We start from the raw sequence: 23,666 nt of genomic DNA, 5'->3' as shown, positions 1-23,666 counted from the left end.
ACCAGCATTCCTGTGACTGCTGCCATTCCGAAGGTACATACAAATTGAAACCTACATTATCATTATTGATACGGTGGTACATTTTCTAAACCATGTGTTAATAATATGACAGTGTCAGTTTGTTGTATAGCCGCTGATCTACCAACTTGGCAAATGTAAGATGATGAATGTGGCTCACTGTGATTTCCAAAACCCATAATGGGTACACAGGGCAATGAGTGACACATTTCAGGTGCAATGACTACACCTGTGCCCATGCAGTCTGTTATGGAGGACTACAATATACACTGTCAGCATATATCTCCTTGTTGTATCAAAATATTAAAACTGGTAAATCCATGGCTAGCCTCAAACTGTCACCAATTAATGCACAGGATCCCTGCCATTATGGTGTCATAGGGTGCATATGTGGCTCAGGGTACCCTGTTCATGTAGCATGTGTAACCTACACACAACACAGGCCCTACAGTAAATGATTGTCCCTTGATGCCCAAGCCACAATACCTGAGTGACTGGTATTGCAGTGCTCCAGGAAAGTGGCTTTGCATGTCTCTCATTACTACAAATGATGAGAGGAGTACACTCCATAAATAAGTCTGCAAACAATTGATGGAGCATGTTTGTCACCACATGATAGTTAGGGCCACTGCATGTGTGCAGATAAGTGTGTATCACTCACTGGAGTGACCAGGTCTGTACATGTTTGCAGTGGTATGTCTGTTGGAGTATCGTCATGCCTGAGAGGCTGGACTTTCAGATTTAATGTTACACACAGTAATTTTACTTGAAAGTGTTGTACAGTGCACAGACATTGAGCACATTTCTTCCTTACATGCTTTACAGGAGGACCGGCCCCCTACACAATTGGAGAAGTGGCTCGATTTGTGGACCCAGACATATCCAGTAATTGTTGTTATTTCAGTCTGTGTTGTGTTTGCAGCTGTTGTGTGATTGACTCCTGTTTGTTGGACACAGCAAGGTATGTTGTGCTGGTAAATGATTGGATATGTAACTTGAGTGGAGTTTCACTTTTTTCCATCTTTGAGTTGGGCAATCAGTAGCGTATAGTCATATTTTGGAATTGTAGTGCAGCCCTGAAAAATTAGGAGAGGCCCATATTCATGATTTAGTTAGCAAGTCAGACCCTGCATCTCACAGAACAGGGATGCCAAAGTCTTACCCACAGACTTGAGCCTCCCTGTTCACTAATGGACATGCTCGACTGCATGTTTGACTTCCTAGCAGCATCTAGCTCCACATGTTGTGCTACGTGTATGTGGCACTTGAGTACAATGCCATAGGTGTGCATGCAGCTCATGGCCAGATGTGTGCTTGCATCTATCTGCTTGCTGTAAGACAGGTATTAGTGGTATTAAATGATGTTGACAATTGTCTGCATTGACAAACATAAATGTGGATGGGATTGTCCAAGGTTTGGGTCTATCCTAGTTGGAAATCCTCCTTACCTGTGGTGGACTGCCCAAACCCATGTACAGCTGTCCAAAGCTTCCTGGGTGTCCTTGATGTTTGAAAGTATGTATTGCTTGTCCATCCCCCCCCCGAGGCACAGGCTTAGGGTTATGAAATGTGTACCTAGGTGTGATGATCCAAGTTTAGTACACAGACATGTAAATCTGTAAATCACTTGTCCAAACCTAGGGTACCCACTCATGATTAGCAACTGCATTCCATCCTGGCAATTCCATTTACAAATCACAGATCTTGTGGCCCTTGATTGTCATCCAGAAGATAGTCATAAGTTGGCCTGTCACATGTGGAGGACTATCATGTTTTACGTGACTAATGGTTGAACAATGATGCATAGGTCATTTAAGTTGGTACACATCTTTTAGAGCATTGCTCTGCTGTTGGATAGGACATGTGTAGGCTGCGTTGGCACGTGCTTCCTCAGGGAGCGTCTGTGATCTGTATGGTAATATGGCCTGTTTCAGCTACATTAGTTGTATTGTCTGATTCTCATCAGTAGCTATATCACACAATGAAGTACCTAATGTTTGGCTTAATCTTTTTTAACAGCAGCCAATATGGATGCCATCTAGATACGTGAGGTTCAGCGTTTACCGCCACATTCTGGATGTGGAGTCTGGGTTCCACCACATGGCACGGTGTTATCGCCATGAACGAGCCTCAGGAGTGTGGAGGGCATTTGCCCATGGGGGCCCTTCGGTGTCCACAACAGCTGCCACCACCAGCACCACCACTACCAACAAGGTGGCACCAAGGATATCAGGCACCACTGCAGGACCATCGACTTCCACTGCTCCAGGACCACTGACAGCAGCACCTACACCTCCCCCTACAAGCATGGCACCACCAACTGGACACACATCTAAAACTGGCACTCAGACCACCCCTGCTGCAGTCATTGACCCTGCAGATTTCAGAGTGATGCAACGTGACATGCAATGTATGTTGCTGAGACTAAACAGGCTGCAGCAGGAGGTGTCACAGATTAATAAGAGGGTGTGTGCCATCAAGAAGACCCTGCAGAGGGCGAACTTGTGACAAGTATACCCTCTGCCATGATTCCCTCCCTCCCCTCCCTCCTCTTTCATGGTTCTTTTAATTAGTGGGTTTAGGGGGCTTAGGGCCAGATGTAGCAAAGGTTTTTACCCATTCTGTGTCTATGGGAAAAAGTGTTCGTACATATGGCCCTAAGGGTTAGGTTAGGCTGTTAGTTTAGTAGTTAGTAGTAGTGGGTTGGGGGTGGGGGCATGATATTTTGAAATGTTATTTTATTATGTGTGTGGGTGGGTGGGTGGTGATGATGTTGGGGTTTTGGTGTTAAAAAATATATATATATATATATATATATATGAAAATAAAAAAATAAAAAAATATATATTTGTTTAGTATAAGATAGTATGTGTTTAGGTTAGTATATGTTGTCCTCCACGTGTCCCGTCTTATAAGGAGGGTGGGGGGTTGATGTTTAGAGTGTTTAGTTAAACGTGATAAGTAAGTTTAGATTAGGTTAGTTAGGGCCAGTTGTGGGTAATGTGTAGTTAGGATAGGTTAGATTAGTTTAGGTCTTTCCCCTGGTTTTATTATCCTTTTTTACTGTTAAATAAATATTTAGGTACTCCTTTTCAGTATGTGTCATATGCTTGGGGATCAGGGCCTTGGCATGTTTGAACAGTGTCTCTTTAGTATTTGCATTTGTGTCCCATCCTACAACCAAATCCCAATTGAGCTGTCACATTGGCAGCTACACCAGAGCTACTTTGCTAAGAATCTGCCATCCATTGCACCCACCACTCAAGGTTACTATGGATCCCAATGTGTTGTTAATTTTTGATGTATGTTTTCAATCTCACATACTTTGGGACCAGATTTGGTATTGAGGACACTGTGTTACATCTGCCCGCAGCCCGATGTTCAAGTGAAGCCTTATAAGGTGAGTGATGGTATATTCTCCACTAGTATAGTATACATGACTCACACCTCTCATTTGTTACATTGTACAGCCAGGTTACTTTTTTGTATGTACACTCATACACATCCATTTCTGCTGTATGGTGTGTGTTAAGAAAATTGTGACAAATGTCACATACGTAAAGAATGTCTACTACAATAATTTGAAGGCAATATTTTTCGGCTTAGACATTCCTTGAGGAAGACTTATTCTGTCCAACACAGCATTTTACTGTATAGTTTTGAGTTACCTCAGAATTGACCTTCATGAAGGGTAGATGATGGTATAATCCAGACCACAGTGCATAGTTATCAGCCCACATTCTTTCAGGGCTGTTGTATTGACATTCTATGGTCATTGACATGAGGCAAACATCACTAATCTCCCTCACGGTTGATGTGTCACATTACCCAGAGACAAAGTGGTTGTGTAAGTGCTATTTATTTTAAAGTGCTGTTGTGCTATATTTACATTGTCCATGATTGTTAGTCCATTAGTGTGACACCTTCCATTGTGATCTTACACAAGTGCAAAAGGACATGTCATTTTACATGCTGGGGTGAAGTGTCATACAGTGCAGAGGGACATGAATTGCCAATGAGGTAGTGAGAGAGAATCATAGGGCACTGTGACAAGGTAAACAGTGGGCTGGAGAACAGTGCTTGAGAGCAGCTGTTGCAAGACTGGCATGTTACAAAGCACAGGACCTTGGTTATAAGAGGCCAGGTGGCAGAGACTAGTGCTACCGGGTACTCTTACGGGTGAAGATCATCTGTTCCACGTCTTCATCTTCTGATGTGTGTGTTGTCTCCTCTGCCCTTGGTGGTGGGTGTGAAGGGGCAACACACACCTCAGTATTTGAAGACGTGGATTCAGAAATACCAGTAGCTGCCAACTGTGGGGTTATTAAGGGCAGTACTGCAGCAAGAAGGAGCTGCTGGTTCTTAAGAATAGCAGCCACATCATTGTGGTAGGCAGACAGGTCGACCCTGAGGGGGTCAATAATACATTTGTGTCAACTCTCTTACAGCTGTGCTGATTTCCTTCACACTTTTTTCAAGTTCTTGTAAGATTGATGTTCACCCTTGCACGGCTGCTGCCTGTTCTGCAGTTGACATCATGCATGAAAACACCCTCCCTAGGCTGGCTGCCATATTTTCCATCCCCACCCACACCTCCTTGGCTAGCTCCCGCTGTACTCCAACTACAGTTCTCTCAAAGCTGGTTCCAGTGTCGTCAGAGTCCTCAGCTGTGTTGGAGCTGGCGGGTCGTACAATTGGGGGGGTGGGTGGGTCCTCTGTGATGGCTGCTGTATCTGTGCTCCTCCTTGCAACTGAAGGTGGGGTCTGGAGGGTTCCAAGGACATCTTGGAGGGTCTGCTGGCGGATGTTTGTCAGCTCGTCATCCATGTCATCAGGGAAGTCCAGGACACGCATATCCCCAGGAAGGCCATCACCCTCTGCAATGAGATATTGTACAATTAGTGTCTCTGTGTTGTGGCATTTGTAATGTGACATGCCTGCCTTCCTATTTGTTGCACATTGTGATATAGGTTCCTGTTCATTGTTACTGTCTATAATATTAGCATTCTCCCAGGCCTATGCCCCACCGGCATGTCACATGTAGTGTGGCCAGTTTGGGGACACTTGTCAGCATCACATCCTCTAGGTGTAGGTTCTGCCAAAATTGTTTGTTGCCACCTTCTTGCCCTACTCAACCCTCTGTCTGCTTCCATTCTCCTGGTGAGGCCTTGCACTGGCTGTGGGTGTTCTGATGGTACTTGCACCACACTTAACAATCTGGAACTGACCCAGTCTCAGATATTTCACATCCGGCTATATGTTGCTGAGGCATAGCATATACTATGTATAACATTGGCATGGCACACTACATATGTCAGCATTGGTAGTGTGTAATGTTGATGTTGGGGAATGGATTGCACTGATGGTCCTAGCAGTGTTCCATTTCCTCTTCTGACTGTGAGGGTGTATTTCACTAGCCGGTGACATATGTCCTCCCCCCTCAATGCTGTTGTCTGAGCAGTACAACATTTGGGATGTTGCAGGGTGTCATTGGAGCTATTGTGACCCAGGCACAGGGTGGAACCTGACATATGCAGCATGGGTATGACATTAGTGCTGTGTACCTCATAATGTTTATGAAAATGGCTGATGTTTGTAGCAACTATGGACATTCACATTTGACAGCATTAGAACATTTGTATTGATTTCAGGGGATTGATAACGTTGTCATCCTGAACCCTCTAATTTGGGTGTGTTTGATCCATGGGCACGTAACTGCCATTAGCTACTTGACCTGCACACACAGCAGAGGTGGTAGTGGCAACTGTTGTCAATATTACATTCCACTTGCGGATATGGCCTGAGACTGTTAATTGAGCCCTAGTTCATGTAGGGGGAATACCAGCTGTCGTGTGACTGCAGGCCCGTTTTACATTGTACCCTACCCTCCTTGACTGGCTTTACCTTTCCAACATCCTTGGCATGGCAGCATAACCCCATGCAAAGGTTGTTGGTGTAGTGTAGTACTGTGCCCAGGTTTCCTCTGAACAGCCCATGCCCCCGTGCTGTGCCCCTTTATCCATGCCACTCCCTGAATATCATGACTTACATGCATTGTGTAGTAGGTATGTCCACCCCCCCTGCTTACAGTTAACATTTGTGCATTTTAATTCCCCATGCCACTTACCCTGCATCTGTGTTGTTTCCTGGTAGTCTGAGCTGCCCTGTACTTGAAACCCTGTGACGATCTCCTCAGGGATGACGGCTGCCACCATCTCCTCCATGTGGTCCAAGGCCTCCTGCGGTGCTGGACTCCCACCTCCAGTCTGCAGTGCTGCCTTCCTGTTCCTGGCCATCTTTTCCTTGGTCCTTCTGTAGGAAGGTAGCCTCTTTCTAGCCTTGTTACCCCCACTTTTGGCCTGTTTGTGAGTATATGTCAGGGTGTTTTTACTGTCTCACTGGGATCCTGCTAGCCAGGGCCCAGTGCTCATAGTGAAAACCCTATGTTGTCAGTGTGTTTGATATGTGTCACTGGGATCCTGCTAGCCAGGACCCAGTGCTTATAAGTTTGTGGCCTATATGTGTTCCCTGGGTGGTACCTATCTGTATCACTGAGGCTCTGCTAACCAGAACCTCAGTGTTTATGCTCTCTCTGCCTCTAAAATTGTCACTGCAGGCTAGTAACTAATTTTACCAATTCTGATTGGCACACTGGAACACCCTTATAATTCCCTAGTGTATGGTACCTGATAGGTGCTTACCTTTCTCAGTAGCCAATCCTCCTCTGTGGGCTATTTAGGGTCTCTCCTGTGGGCATCTCACCAGATAACGAATGCAGAACTCACCAGAGTTCCTCTGCACTTCCCTCTTCGACTTCTGCCAAGGATCGACCGCTGACTGCTCCAGGACGCCTGCATAACCACAACAAAGTAGCAAGAAGACTACCAGCAACATTGTAGCGCCTCATCCTGCCGGCTTTCTTGACTGTTTCCTGGTGGAATCTTCCCCCTGCCAACGCAGGCACCAAACTTCTGCATCACTGGTCCTCTGGGTCCCCTCTCATCCTGATGAGTGTGGTGCCTGGAACACAGGAGCTGGGTCCAAGTGTCTTCGACAGTCCAGTGGCCCTTCTGTCCAAATTTGGTGGAGGTAAGTCCTTGCCTCCCCACACCAGACAGTAATCCTGTGTACTACGTGATCTGCAGCTGCTCGGGCTTCTGTGCACTTTTGCAAGACTTCCTTCGTGCACAGCCTAGCCCAGGTCCCCAGCACTCCGTCCTGCATTGCCCAACTTGCTGAGTTGGACTCCGACGTCGTGGGACCCTCCTTTGTGGCTCTGAGTCGACCGCTGTCCTCAGATCTTCTAAGTGCCTGTTCAGGTACTTCTGCGGGTGCTGCCTGCTTCTGCGGGGGCTGAGTGCCCCCTCTGTCTCCTCCTCCAAGTGGAGACCTCCTTGTCCTTCCTGGGCCCCAGCAGCACCCAAAATCCTCTACTGCGACTCTTGCAGCTAGCAAGGCTTGTTTGCGGTCTTTCAGTGTGGAAACAACTCTGCATCCTCCAGCACACCATGGGACATATGACCGAAGGAGAAGTTCCTGGCACCTTCCGTTGTTGCAGAATATTTGGCTTCTTCCACCCAGAGGCAGCCCTTTTGCACCGTCATCCGGGGTTTAGTGGGCTCCTGCCCCCCCCTGGACACTTGCGTGACTCTTGGACTTGGTCCCCTTCCTCTACAGGCCTTCAGTGTTTTGCAGTCCTTTGTTGTCCTTGCAGAATCCCCCATCTCCATTTTACTGTCTTTCTGGGGTAGTAGGGTAACTTTACTCCTACTTTTCACGGTCTTTGGGTGGGGTATCTGGGACACCCTTAGTGTTTTCTTACACTCCCAGTGACCCTCTACACACTACACTAGGCCTGGGGTCCATTCGTGGTTCGCATTCCACTTTTGGAGTATATGGTTTGTGTTGCCCCATGGCCTATTTCTCCCTATTGCATTCTATTGTGATTCTACATTGTTTACACTACGTTTCTAACTGTTACTTACCTGCTTTTGGTTTGTGTGCATATAATTTGTGTATATTACTTACCTCCTAGTGGAGCGTATCCTATGAGATACTTTTGGCATATTGTCACTAAAATAAAGTACCTTTATTTTTAGTAACTCTGAGTATTGTGTTTTCTTATGATATAGTGCTATATGATATAAGTGGTACAGTAGGAGCTTTGCATGTCTCCTAGTGCAGCCTAAGCTTCTCTGCTAAAGCTACCTATATCAGCATAAGCTGCTAGAACACCTCTATTCTACTAATAAGGGATAACTGGATCTAGCACAAGGTGTAAGTACCACAAGGTACCCAATATGAGCCAGGCCAGCCTCCTACACCTGCGCTTGGAGTCATGCCAGCGTTTCTTGCACTCGATGACTGTTCTCCGTACTTCTGCCACACTGTTTATCTTGTCAACAATTTGTTGCCATATTGCCTCTCTCCTACTAATTGGCAATTTGGAGGTGACAAAAAGTTGGTGCTGGTGTTCCTTCACCTCTTTCACCAGAATTTCCTGCTCCTCTGCACTGAAACAAAACTTTCTTTTCTTCTTCTCCCTCTCCTGGGTCTTGTGTGGGTCCTCCTGGCTGGTTCCTGGTCTGTTGTCATCTTCCTGGGGTCTGTCCAAGCATCTGGGATCCATTTTGGCTCTCCTTAGCACATTTTGCAGTGTTTGCGCTGCTTTTTGACGCTACTACATCAAAAAAAAAAGCGTATCCGGTTTGTGATGTCGTAAACCGGCTCACAGTCATTTTCGCCGCGTTAACGTTGTTTTTCTTTATGACGTGACACATTGGTTTGAGTAAAAAAAAATGACTCACACCTGTGGTTTGTGCCGCCGTGCGTCAAAGTATAAATTTGGCACCCGAGCGGCGCAAAGAAATGGCGTTAGCCGGCGGTAAATTTATTGGCACAAAACTGCATTGGCGCAGTTTCGCGTGAAAAAGTATAAATATGGCCCTAAATGAGGTAAGGTTAAGTAGTGGGTTTGTCCCTGGTTGGCGCAGCTGGTCCTTTGACCTGCTGCAAGTTGCAAGTTATTAGTTCCTTTGATGCTTCCTATTGGATTTTTTTTGTCTGGTTTTCTTTCCTATCCTCTCCCCCAAGGCACATCATCCCAAAAAAAGGGTGGTTTCCCTGGAACAACACTGATTGCTCCCTTGAGGCTGGGGAAGTGGCATATGAATTTGGTCAGAAGTACATTGGGAGTGGGGAATGATGGCAATAGCTGTTGTTGCATTTTTTACCTCTTCTCTGAGATTTTTGTTTGTTTTTAGAACTCTTGCTAGACTCATCATTACTCCTGCCATCAGAGTCAGAGTTTGATGGCCAATCACCTTTACGGTAGCCACCTTTGTGCTAGGGTTATTCTTTTGTGTTAGCAGTGCAAATGTCTTGTGAATATGGGGAAACTTTGAAATGCGAACATTTCTTATTGTCCTTTTGTAATTTATTTATTTTACTTTGAGTCAAGAAATCTTTGAATTCTGATATTTCATTATTGGTTTCTGTAGGTTTCTTCTAGAACACACTAAGCTGAATTTGGCTCGTAGGGTTCCTCTCTCTTTGATTTTTACCAGCATGGCATCAGAGAGTCGTTTAGCTGTACTGATTATCAGGGTCAACCAACTCTTCTATAACATGGTGCTGTGAGTCGCCAATCCTTTATAAATTGTTTATCATCAAGAAACACTCCTGGTTCATTATTGATGAAGAGCTCTGCGGGTGCAGCATTAACCCTCAGGTGCATCATCATAATTACCCCATGGAGAAGTGTCTTGACCTGATCTTTCTTTAAGTTCGTTAAGGAGTCCCATTCTTCAACCTAGGTCAAGGCTTGTATTATGTTACCGTCACTGATCAGCGGTGGATCTGGGAGTATTATGAAGGGTGCCAAGATAAGGATGGTACCTGGACCTTTCTGGACTGAAAGACCACACCAGACCAGTCTCAGTTACTCTGCCTGTAGATGGTCATCTTCATAACACTTGATCACTATATTTTCGTTTTTCACTAACAGTAGACATTTTCTTTTTGGCTGTCTTTCTGTTCTTCACTCACAATGCTTGCATCCATACAACTGCTGACCCCCCAGAATATTGACTCTGTATGTGCACACCCATATCCCATGTGATAATAAAGTTTACTGTGACACTCAATCTAACAATCCTCCGCATTCTGAATACATGCTGTGTTTGCAATAAATCATCTGCCCATATTGATGTTTTCTTTACATGTAATCACCCTTTCATCTATCTCATAAAAAACATAGATTATTCAATATAAAACATCTACATCTGCCTCCCACTCTAATTCTTGGTCTGTCAGATATCATTCATATGGCTGGCACAGCACTGACGATGGCACTGGTCTCCTGTACCATCAAAACATTTTCTTTACTTTGCTCCTCTCCCCATTTTGCTTGCTTGGGATTTACCTTGTCTCATGTTTTCACCTTCTGTCTATTTAATTCATGATCATTTATTGTTTTAGGGGTTCTTTTGATTCCTTTTATGATAATATTGGGACACCCTGTTTGTTAGCATTCAGCTTCCATTGTTTTATCATTTCAGCTAGAATGCTACCACCTTACTTAACTTGATGCTCTCTTTTCTGATAGATTAGGTTCCTACCTTGACATTATTTTTTGCTCATTCATCTTGTCATCTGGGTCTTCTATATACTCTAGTCACACCCAAGGCACAAGCTACCATCTTCTATCCTCCTCGTTTACCACTACTGTCCCCTGCATACTGCCCTCTCTCTATCGCTTCCATTTTTACAACAATGACCTACATTCTAATACCAATGCCTTGCTTCTTCTTTCTTACATTTCTTCCATCTCCAGACTCTCATTCATCTAAACACCCATATCATGTATCATGTATCTTCTCATTTTTCAGTGGTATGTCTTTCACTGTAATGACTTCTTCCCCTAGTACTCGGTTTACTGAGTCTTACAAATCTTCCCAGCCCTGGCTGGCACATAGGGCCTCATTATGACCCTGGCGGGCGGCGTAATCGAGCCGGCGGAGTGGGAAGGTGCGACGGGTGCTACTGCACCCGTCGCGTATTTCACTGTCTGCAAGGCAGACAGTGAAATACATTTTGGGGCCCTCTTACGGGGGCCCCTGCCGTGCCCATGCCATTGGCATGGGCACGGAAGGGGCCCCCAGGGGCCCCGCGACCCCCCCCTACCGCCATCCTGTTCATGGCGGCTTTCCCGCCATGAACTGGATGGCGGTAGGGGGGGTCAGAATCCTCATGGCTGCGGAGCGCGCTCCGCAGCCATGGAGGATTCCAATGAGCAGCGGAAAGTCAGCGGGAGACCGCTGACTTTCCGCTTCTGACCGCGGCTGAACCGCCGCGGTCAGAATGCTCATTGGAGCACCGCCAGCCTGTTGGCGGTGCTCCCATGGTCGGTGGCCCTGGCGGCCACCGGCCGCCAGGGTCAGAATGACCCTCATAGTCTTCTCTTCACTTATAACAATTTAACACAGTTCCCAAGAATGAAGGCAAGTGGAATAAATCCTGCTAGCCTGTGACCTTAATTTCTAGCTCTTTTTCATGTCTACGACAGATCAAGTTCCGGAGGTCCCAGAAGTTAGTGGAATCCAATTTTGTCATCTGGGGTCTTTTACTATTGGTCTCCTGAAGGTGCCATACTGCAGACCCTCAGACTCTGGACCAAGAATCCCTTTGAATGTTTGATTCTCAGGGTAGTGATGAAGAACACTCCAAGCCTCACCATGGAAGGTGCAATGGGCCAATATCTCAGAACCCAGCAACTCATAAAATAGCACTCAGTAAAGCATTGTCCAGTCAGTGCATTTTCTTTAAAATAGGAAAAGGACTTAACCAATACTATGTTACAATTTACAAATATTTACAAAATGATAAGTGGAAACAACAATGGTAATCTTTCTTACAACTGCTTCATAGAGTATGTTGGATAAAAAACTTTTCTTAGAAAAACAATGACAGTGGGCAATTAACCTCACAAAATCTGTACCAGACATCTTAGTTCTGAGGTACCTTAAACTATTCAGGTGGCAGCAGGCCATGACCCCTAAAACTACATCACCCATATAAGTGCTTAGTGCTAACAACACAAAGTTATGCAGTCATTAAAAGATCAGGCAGTAGTACAATCATTGGCCTAGTGGTACAGCAATTAGATATTGGTCAACCACTATTAAAACTCCAGATCTATGGACAGAAACAGCATTTCAACACTAAGGAAACAATTAGCATTTAAACGCAAATGTGCATTTGTTCTTTTACTCAACAAGCAACCACACAAGACTCACAGCATACAGGACCCAACACTCAGAGCAAAACAAAATATCAGCCCTTATCAACACATATGGTCAACCCTGCAAGTGACTTAACATAAGACCCACCTTTTCCAGTTGTCACTAATTCTCTCTCATGTGAAAATTGACTTGTTAGGGATCCCAACTACTCTTGAATGGCCTCCAGCACTTTGGCAACAATAGAAGTGTTCACTGTCCCTCAGAGGTGCATTACAAGTAGATTTACAAAGTTGGATGCACATGGTCTTATGGGGTGCTTCCTCACCCCAAGATAGTTTCTGACTGCTATTTCATGTGGCCCCTACCACTTCAGGGAAATCTCCCTGTCTCTTGTATTTTTCAACTTTTGATGCAGCCGCTGGACCTTTTCCTGTGGGGTCAGCAGTAATTCCACCATCCACTGGCACTGGGAAGGGTGCTAGTTCAACTAGCTTTGCAGAAAATCCATTCAAGTACAGAGTACAAGCCATGGGCCTTCCTTTGTGCAGGAGTGAATCAGCACAGACTGGTTCTTCTTTCTTTCCAGTCCTCTTTGCAACCCTCTGACACTGTGCAAGGGTTTAAAAAGTGAGGTGGCATTTATTTTGCTATGAGGGGCACCAACTCAACCAACTAGAGTCACCTTATTGCTTCCCTCCGGTATGTCACTCCAATAAAAACAAAAGATGGCAATTCCCTCTGAAATCTTAGTACATTTCTCCATTCATCCAAGCTCCTCACACCCAGGCCTAGGTTTGCCCCTTTCACATCTCAAGGAAAATTCATGTGGTGACTGGAGCCAAAGGTCTCATTTCCTCCCATGTGAAAACACTGTCTAAGCAACTATGCTTGGAGGTGGTGCTAATAACTAAGGCGATTCTTCCTCTGCCAATCTCCATAGGCTTGACCTATCATAGTCAGGAGACTCTGATCTTTCAGCAGAGGTGGCAATGCAGTTAACTCCCAGCATTGCAGATTAAAGTATGAATATCATTAAGACTGGCTCACAGAAATATATAGGCCTGAGCAGAAATGTTAATTCTTCTTGAAGAATTGGACAAATTTGGTGACTCTGCATTACTTTTGAAACATGGAGTTAGGGCCAAATTCTCACAATGGGCATGTGGCATAATGTTTTACCTGTTTGAGCAAAGCAATAACAGTGGAAACAAATGTGTGGCTCCAAAATGCAAATTGGCACACCCAAGCGAGAATTGGCATCCCCTAGCACAATTTTCAGGTGCTATGAGGACTTTAAGCGAAATTTTCTAACACGTGTGGTCATGGGATTGGTCATAGTCAGATGGCTGCTTCTTGAGTAGATTTTCTACTCCAGTGGCAGCAAAATCAAACTGAAGGGCCACCCACTCTTACACACTACATGATGCTATTTGCGTTGATATTTCAGTGTGGACTGCACTACCAGAGCTGAATTGTAGTGCGATGAGCATTTCTACCCCCTCCCCCACTGGCAGAACCCCATGTAATCTCGCAGAGTTGTTATGTAACTCCACTTCATGTGGTGTGGAGTGAAATTCTGCAAGTTCTACCCAACCCTAGAAATATACCAAATTATTTAATATGTGAAGGAACACAGATATGTGCAAAACAATCTCATATTTGTGTTCTGGGTGTGATAATCTATTGCCAAGGCAGCTACTTTGACTTTTGTAGTTCACTCCAATCTGGGATTACAATAAAACACAAATGCAAACACATTATACAATATCAAAAATGAAATGGTGCATTCCCTGTTGATTTTCAATCAACCCCATTAATTTTAGTCTATGCCTCGTCTGGGATATTTCTAACTGTGAGCAGACATCAGGCTAAGTCAGATAATAGTCTTCCTTACTTTTCCAGCACATGTGAGAAAATGCATTTGTTTATGTTGAAAATGTGCAGAGCTGCCTACTCTGGCTGAACAGAATTTGACCTTATTTTAACAAGGGGAGCACTGGTGGTTAATGTTCAAGACCATTTACTCTAGATGCTACAGTGGGAAAGACTCCAACCCACAGAAGAGGTCTAAATATTATGATCAAATGGTGAAAAACTGGAAGCTTTACATGAGCTAGAAACTCTTTCCTAACAATGCTTCCATTGACTATGATCTCTCTAAAACTAAATCGATTTCCATTCACTTCCTTTTCCACATATCACCACAAATTGTTGTTTCTTCTTCTCTCACCCTCGTCTAATGACCTTGCTTCTTACGCAATCTATCTCAAACCCGGTGTTTGTTTCATAACCCCTATATCAACAATCTTAGACCCTCTGTTCGCGCATCTTCCCCAAAACCATTGCTGTTCTCCTGTATGTTATTATTTTTCTGTTTTCTAATTTACCTCACTGTCTTTGCCCAGCTAACTTCTCTCTCTTACTTACTTCCATCATTGCTTATCCCTGGGTTCTGTTCTGTTCATATCTGCTAAATATTCTGCTCTCCTTCCTGAATCTATTTTATCTGCCATCTTCCATCACTATTTTGAACACACTTTTCTCACTTAACTAAAAAAGATCTTTCTTGACCCATCCTCAAACTATTATCCTGCCTCACTTCTTTCCTTTCGTTTCATAAAGTCATTGATGGGATAATTTTCCACTTCTTGTAATCTTAACCATCTCTTTTCCCTGCTCCAACACCCTAACTTATCATAATAAACTGTCATCTCTTCCTAACTTTCTCTTTGTGAAGATTCTGGTACTTTTGACCACTCTTTTCAAATCTCTTCTCCCTTTTATCTGTGTATTTCTGTTAGACTCTGACATGTTTTTCATTATTTTCTTAATTGCTACTACGCCATGCCTCGGGCAGCGTAAAATCCTGCTCCTTTCCACTTCTGTATGTTGTTTTAAAGGGTACTGCACTGGGCCTCTCCCTTTACTCTATTTACACATGCCCTTACTTTATTGCACCTCATCCTCTGCTTTTCTCATAGGTTGTATTGAGATGACTCTTAAAATTTAACTTACTTTGTCTTTCTCCACTTCTTTCTTAGCGAGGCAATTTCTAGGTGCTTGTTTTCTTGGATATACTACAAGTCCTTCCACCAGATCTCTACCAAAATGGAAACCCATTTTTATTCACCTTCCCTCATTCTATCCTCTCCAATTCTCCAATATTCTTTCCTCTTAACTCTTTTCCTCCATTTTCAACTGCTAGTAATCTTGCAGTTGTGTTTGACACATCACTGTCTTTTCCTAAGCTCATCTCGGCAAATTTTCTTACCAGTATCAACACTAAAACCTTCAAACAAATCATAGGCTGCTTACTTTTAAAGTCTGTATACTTGGATTCTCTCTTGCCTCAGGTAGTTCTCTTTCTTTTACAATCATTGTCATACTTACAGATGTGCCTCCTTTTTGTGGGTTTTCAGTTCTGCTACTTGTGTTCTTTGTGTTTTTACTTCTGCCTTCACCACATCCTCCCTTGATTCTGTTGCATTGGCACCCCATTTTACTCTTTTCTTTTTTCACATGCTGTGCATCACTTTCAAATGCCTACATAGCATCGATCTAATATCTGTTCTACTATTTATTTATTTACGTACTTGCAGGTTTTTGTAGAGTGTTAATAACAAAAAGTGTTGTATCAGAGCAACAGCGGTGTCATGAAAAACATAGAAAGGAGAAACATTCAATATCTTACAGAGAAAATATGATGGATAACGGCACAAAAATATCCAGTAGTGAAGCAACCTTGATGGAAAGATTTATAATTTCATCCTGTTTTAGGCGTCTGGTTGGTGTAGGAGGTTAAGGAACAAAAGGAGAACTCAAACGGGTAGCTGGTTAAAGCCTTCAGAGATCGAGCCACAGAAGGTGTGTCTTTAGCCCTTCTCTGAACTTTAAGAAGTCTTTTTCTGTGGTTTACAGCTCAGGGAGAGAATTCCTAAAAGAGGAGCCCTGAGGTGACCCGTCAGATGTTTTCAGTTTAGGTGGATGGGTAGCTAGCAGGTAAGCAGAAGAGGGTCTCAGGCACGGGGTAGATCATATCACTGTAAGTGTTTTAGCACATAACCTGGTGCACTGCCGTGAACGCACTTGTGTTGTACCTGACCTGACTTTGATAGGAAGCTGATTTAGTGATGAGTGGCGGCAGAAGTAGGGGTGCGAGAGTTGTTGTAGCACCCAGTGAATGCTTTCAAATGCAGACAACCTCTACTGATCAACTGCTGACAATTCCTTTAACGTGTTCGCTTTTGCTTTTTGTACAAGAGCCTGAAAGGGAAAGGCTGCAGTAATATTGTGGTCTTATATACAGCATTTCGTATTGAAAAGTTCTTGCTGCAAACAAATATAAAACACCTGCCTATCAAACTATCTTAAAATATATTTGCATTAGGAAAATTACTAAGGAAGTACACTGTTTATTAACCCCGAAAAGTCATTGTGACAAACATTTCAGTGTGATCACATTAAGCAAAGATCCTTTAGTGTCCTCCTTTAACTACCCTTTAGATAGATAAAAGGTTAACATTGCTAATGTCTAGAATCTATCTCCGTGTCCTACTTCTAATTAAAGCAGAAATAGTTACAGGAGCAACCTAACGCACTCTGTCACTTGTGAAACTGTGGCATTGTGCTGCGGAGTTTTTTGGGCACTTCACAGAAATCCACATAGCGCAACTCGGTGAACTTAGCCCGGGCCTAATTTGAATCCCATTGTGAAAGACAAGAGAGCAGGGTGGCATGAACTTCGCGTCAGAGCCTATGACTAGAAAATAAATGATTAAGCACTGTAATGTATTGATCAAATTGACAAGACTGGGAGTTGGGTAAGGCTAACAGAGGCTTTTGTTTTCAGGATTACTAGTGATCATAATTACATACCTTAATTCTGGATAACCATTGCCGATTTGTGTGATTCATACTATATGCAACCCAAAAAGACAACAAGTGAGTGCACTAATCACTGTCCCTAATGCATGACACCATCCTACGACGAGACGTAGCTGAGATTTGGTGATTGGCCTCAGCTAGTTTATTCGTAGTATCTCGGGGTCTGCTGTAATTAATGCCTTCTCTGTAAACCTTACAGTCATGGTCTTTTTGTATCAAATACCAGAAAAACAGCATAAAAATCTGGCTATATTGTCAAGGTCCTCCCTCTATATTTTACATTTTTTAAACAGAAAATAGGTGTATTGCTAATTCTTTAAATTTACAAATGAATACTTACTTTCCAATTCCTAATCAAATACAAAAAAACTTTAACTATCTCAAAGTCAGTTACACGAGAAACGACGACACATGCAATCTAATCTTATGTACAGTTCTGGCCAAAAAGGATAACCTGACATGAACCCTTTTAGAATAGAATACCCTTATAAACATTTCAAGTTTTTTTAGCCATTGTATGTCAGCATATTAGTTGAACTAAATATTGACAACCAAAGTATTGTAAAGGTAAGTATATTCTGGCAAGTGTAAATTTTACTATTCTTAACTCCACATCTGCATACCTCAAAGATATATATCACCAAGCTGCATATACTTTACGCATAATCAATTTACCTTTCGCTATGCATCCTTCGCAGGTTACTTTTTTGTTTGTTCATATTTTGTAGCACAATATTTACAAATCAATATTCTGGTAGAATGGCTCTGTGGTAGTGCATATGGGTGCGTGTATAGGTGCGCATGTTAATGTGTCAGAGAGTGTGTGAGTCTGCTTGGTTCAGGCTTAGTGAATTAACAAATCGCTGTCCACTGCTCTGCACACTAGACAATAAATGCACTTATCTCCGAATTTTTTTTTTCGTGCCCCCGAATTGATGATGTAGGCAGCACTCAGAGTCCCCTTGCATTATCACCCACCCTGATGCATTAGTGCAAACAGCACAGCACGGCATTAGTACAAACAGCACTGTACTGCCTTCGCGCTGAGAGTGCCCTTAAAGTAACCCACAATTGCGACAGAGAAGTTGTATGTGCTCAAACCCCCATATTCGCTTTGAATCATATGTTAATAGATAATACAAACTGCATTTATGAAAATGAATAGATAAATGCATGTTTGACTGCTGCGCCAATCTTACCTCGTTATCCAACATCTCTTTGCATGTTGTGATTGCTGCACGATTTCTACTGCAAAACTACAAGTCCCAGAATGCAACATCCTGTTATCTAAACCGCTGAGCCAACTGAAAGTGTCACACATTACATGGTTCTGAGCCACAAAGAAAAGGTTACAGTGTGAAATAAAGCATATGGTACCCATTCCTGTAAACGATATTCAAATTGTGCATATTTCTTAATAAATATGTCTCCGGTGACCTCCATAAGACACTTACCCTTCAGCATCATTGCTTCTGATGTCCCTAAACTCTCTGTCATTTGAAGAATAATTAGGTGGGCTCTTTGGATGGATTACTAGACTGGAAACTCAACATAGCACCAGCAGCCAACAAATGCTAAAAAAAAAAAGATGAGAGGCAGAGTATGAGGTAAGTGTTTCACAGCCAATAATGTCAGCCCTGCGTACATCACACAATCTGCAAACTGAGAGCTTTTCCAGGGTAATGTGACAGTTCCATTTGGAATGACATGAGCTACTTACGCCTATAATTAGTGCGAGATGCAAAGTGCTTTTATTGCAGATTTGAAAATGTTGTCAGACTTGGTTAGTCCCTGCTGGGCTCCCCAGATGCTTTGATGTATGTAAATCCTATTTGGTAAAACGTGTGCTAACTGAGTGGCTCATTTAGATAATGAAGGGCGTCCAAAGGAAAGATTTAAAAGACTGCTTCATTTACCTTTCTGTTTCTCTTTTTAAACGAACCTCTGTGATTTAATAAGCCTATCTCCTGGCCTGCGCTGCAAACGCCGAGGCCAATGGAAGCGACTGCACCAAGCCGGGCCATATAACTTACACTGCACTAGTGCTGAGCACTTTTGCACTGGTGCTTGGTAATTCATAACCTGCGTCAGGCAGTTGTTCATTTTACTGATACAGACCCTGATATGGTTGTTGACATAGCACAGTGAAAATGAAACAAAGGTTCTAATTATCGCACCTAATGAAATTAAATTGCATTTATTTAGCGCTTACTATCATTGACGGGCGTTGAGACCATAAGGACGAAGGCCCATATTTGTTGTTTTTTGCCCCGCATTTTCTCGTCATTTTTTGACGCAAAAGCGGCGCAAACGTACACAATATAATAGTATTTTGTAATTTTACGCCACTTTTGCGTAAAATAAATGACGCAAATGTGGCGCTGAAAAAGTATAAATATGGGCAATAATTGTGTTTTGTAAGTTTGCGCCGCTTATGCGTCAAAAATGACGCAAATGCAGCGCAAAAATAAAGTATAAATATGGGCCTAAATTAGCTCCGTTATTTATCAGGTGAGATGAATAGCCATTAGTATGACTTTTCCTAAATAAAAAATGCTATTCTATACACACCTTGGTATTTACCACATACAAATTCGCATGTCCTCGTATTTTGGCCTGAAAAAGCAAATGAGAGGTACGTACAATATGTACTTGATGCCAAAATGCAAAAGATAACCCACACAAGAAATTCTTCTGATATGTGCACTACCAGGAATTACCGCACATGTTGAAAATTGTAAGACATCTCGTAATGTATTTTGCATAAAGGCAACATCATGCTTTCAAATTGTACCATTTATATAGGATCTGGTTGTAGCCACCTAATTGTACACTGTGAACGATATTACCTCCTACGGTACACATATATTTTAATTAAGCAAATGTTCAAAGGCTTCTTGACGTGATATTTTTTTCTTATTCTTAACAGCTTCTTAAAGGAGGGAGTATGTTTCATTGATGTCGCTTTCCAGTTAAATATAGCCTGTTTGCACTGCAATTTGTAGCTGCCTGTAATCATGCATTCGCATTTTACCCCACTACAAGCTAAGTTCAAGAGAGGTTCAGCCAGCTCCACTTGCTGTGATTTCTCAGGACAGTTATGAGGGGACGTGTATGCATCCTTGTTTGTTTAACTCAACGTTTACCCTTTGATCTCATGTTAACATACCTCACTGGCAGGTAATGATTGATAACGGAGGATTGTAAAGTTCAGGTAATAAACAGCGCTCTGCTCATAATAATGCAGCGTAATGTACTTTTTACGACCCACTTTGATGGACAATTTCCACGTCAGCTCTGCCTAATTGTCCAAACAAAGCCACCCATCGCTTCAAGAGTACATGTTTAACAGGGACACATTATTTAGGGTCACGATTGAACTACAGACTAGGGAATATATAGATGCGAGTGAATTATCTACAAATACAATCTCTGGACTCAAGCAGCATAGTTACAGAAATGTTTAATGGGAACCTCTGATGTTTACACTACCCCTTTGCAGCTAACTGGCTTATATTTGACTCTGTCTGTGGTGGCTTTTGTGGTGGAACAATGTTATTTTCCCACTCAAAACGCATAAACATGATTTAAGTTGGATGTAACACACATGGCTAAAGAAGAGCAATTTGGAAATTATTTAGTATTTAATGCCGAGGGATGAATCCATCAAATAAACTTCAAATGTGTTCGCAAAGTAGATTTATTTAAGAAAAAACGCTTTGTTTTTATAGTGCTTACACAGTTTTAAGATGCAAAATCGGTGTCTTTTTGTGCATCTGATATTCAAGAGCACAATAATGAGCTTAAGCGATTTTCAAAAAACGTTGAAACATAGAGCAGACTGAAGGAGAAAGTATTACAGAAATCACACGCTGTTGAGGGCCATGCTAGGTGTGGAGGTCTCATTTGAGACAGCCTCAGTAATCTAATTAGATTTTAAATGATGGGATTGGCATTGATGATTATACAAGGGCGTCGATTCACCAAAATGCCAGTGGTAGCGGAAGCTACATCATGCACCCTTTGACCTTAATGATGTCAAAGGAGATGTCACATGACCTTCACCCTCATAACATCACAATAATTGCACTCACTTTTACACTAACTCACCCGTTCTCACTCTCTTGCTCACTCTTACTCTGACCCATCTATACATTCTCACTCATTCACCTTCACACACATGGTAACATACATGCTCACTTGTACACACTCTCACCCAAACTCTCTCTCACCCACATGCACGCATATAATATATACTGAAAAATATTTTAATTCACTTACCTAAAATGCCAGTGAAGGTTCCATTCCAGGTCCTGCTGTTCCACTTTTGTATTACATTGTTAGTGAATGACAGATCATTAATCACAATTAATGTAATAAAAAAGGGCAGAAAAGGAGACTGATGCTGGTAATGCGAGCTACCACTGTGTTCTTAGCACTAATTCTGACACTTCTGAGGCTAGGGGTCGAAAAGACAGTGCCAGGAGTCACAAAGGGAAAGCCAGTGGTTGCAGTTGTGACCTGGCGACCCCTAAATGATGTCCATGTGTAGATACCAACACTATACTCACAAAGAATTGGATCAGAAGAGAACCTACGTCATCAAAAATTAACATCCACTTAATGCCTGCTACTTCTTTCACATTGTTTCTAATACACATAGGACCAGATGTATCAAAGGGTTTTACCCATTCTGTGTTCATGGGAACATGTGTTCGTACATATGGCCCATAAATCTTATTCTGTTGGCATTTTCAAACTAATTGCTTAAATGTTCAGATTCATGATATCAACATCTTAGATAAGATTGCACACATTTGGTCTCTTTTACGATTCTACAGTAAGTGGCACCACACAGTCTTGTACAATGATGAAAGGGCATGCTACATTTAAGTAATATTGAAAATACGCGACTGGATTGTGTTAATAAATCAGTAATTGATAAGGAATCGAAACATCTATTAAAATGAGCTCTTATTAAAATCATGTTTTTTAAAAAGTGAGCGGTCAGATGCCACAGAATTTGTGTTTTAATATACATTTTCATGGTTTTTAGAAGGCACTGCAATTATTTAAACGAATAAATAACCTTTGGAAATAAATAAGTTTGTTCTTTGCATTCTCGTTGGAAAGACTGTTCCCGCAGAACAGCAGTAAAATGCAGAGTAAAGGGTCTGTTCCCTTCCTTTTTAATAAAGTTTAGACTTGATCAATATGTGCTCATTTTAAAGATGCATATACCCTAAAGAAGGGTATATCCTTCTAAACCTGAAGGGCAAATGGGGTTCCATTTATTTTGAACAGTAATTTCAACCCCTATACTTCTAAAATGTATCTTAGATTATTTTATGATATAATGTAATGCAAGGTAGTTGTTTGGCATGGGAAGTCAGATATGCAGTGACAAAGAAAATATGGTGGCCTCATCATGAGGTGCAATAACTATTGCATATGATAAAAATCCAATCTATCAGACACAATAATTATCGCCTGTGACTACATTTTGAGGAATAGCATGCATATTTTGGTGCACTAAACACCAAAATCTGAATGATCTGGTAAATACAAAGCCTTTCCCCTTGTTAAACTCCAGTAGGTTCAACTATCAAGATTCTATGACTGGTGCAATCTTTATTACACCTCCTACGTACCATGTGTGAAAGACATAGCACCACTTGTAGCTGCGATCTCTCCACAAACAGGTATTTAGCTATTTGTATATGTTTGTTCAATGTCTGATTGATGGTGGCCAATTGGTGACATGAAGTACAAGGTAGATTGGAAATAATATTTTGAAGACAACTGAAGTTTTTTGCAAGTTCTCAGATCTTAAATTACTTTACACATCTAAACCTAAGGGCCAAAAACACTGATAGGTGGATTTCAAAAGGCGTCAATGAGGGCAAAAATAGTTTTGAAAAACTGGAAAAGAAAGAAAACTCAAAAATATTGTCTGAACAATATGACTTCTTAGCTGTCTTAGAGAAAATTTCTTTCAAGCTTCAGGAAAAATGAGAGATCTTCACTAAAGAACTTTCTTAAAGAATGTCTTACTTTTTATTTAGAGGGCATTGAACAAATTGTTTTTCTTGCTACTCAGACAGTTCATCGTCCTGCTCCTTTCTCCCCTTATGGTACTGCAAAACATTGTTTTTAATCTTTGGGGCCCGATTTAGACTTTGGCAGACAGGGGACTTTGTCACAAAGTATGTGCCCTGCTCACCGAGCCCTTGGTCCACCTGCCTCATTTAGAGACAGGCAGAGTGGAAGTATTTTGTCAACGGAACCCTTGTTTGCTGGCCTGAAGGAATAGGGGTCACTTTGAAAATTTGTTTTTGAAAAGCAAAAACCTTTGGAAAAGTTCAATGGCTGGTCATCGTGACAGACACAATCCTTCAAACTTTTTCTGCATTGACAGGAGCTGCGAGGATAGTGGTTCCTATCAATATAGAGAGATGTCGAGAGATGTCTGCAAGGCCCAAGAACATCTCTAACTTTGGTGGACATCCTTCAGCGTGACTG

General features: G+C 42.4%; 1 long non-coding RNA gene across 1 annotated transcript in view; it reads right to left on the bottom strand.

Moving 5' to 3' along the window:
- LOC138283398 (uncharacterized) overlaps positions 1 to 18,707 on the bottom strand; it is a 194,733-nt gene extending 176,026 nt beyond the window's left edge. Inside the window, exon 1 of the long non-coding RNA XR_011201236.1 lies at positions 18,599 to 18,707. This is a non-coding gene — a long non-coding RNA (uncharacterized lncRNA). The remainder of the gene's footprint in view (positions 1 to 18,598) is intronic.
- Between the last annotated feature and the right edge of the window lie 4,959 nt (positions 18,708 to 23,666).

The sequence above is a fragment of the Pleurodeles waltl genome, chromosome 3_1 (genome assembly GCF_031143425.1).
Source record: "Pleurodeles waltl isolate 20211129_DDA chromosome 3_1, aPleWal1.hap1.20221129, whole genome shotgun sequence".
Lineage (NCBI taxonomy): Eukaryota > Metazoa > Chordata > Amphibia > Caudata > Salamandridae > Pleurodeles > Pleurodeles waltl.
The sequence above is the reverse complement of the archived record's forward strand: the minus strand, read 5'-3'. Positions and strand labels throughout refer to the sequence as shown.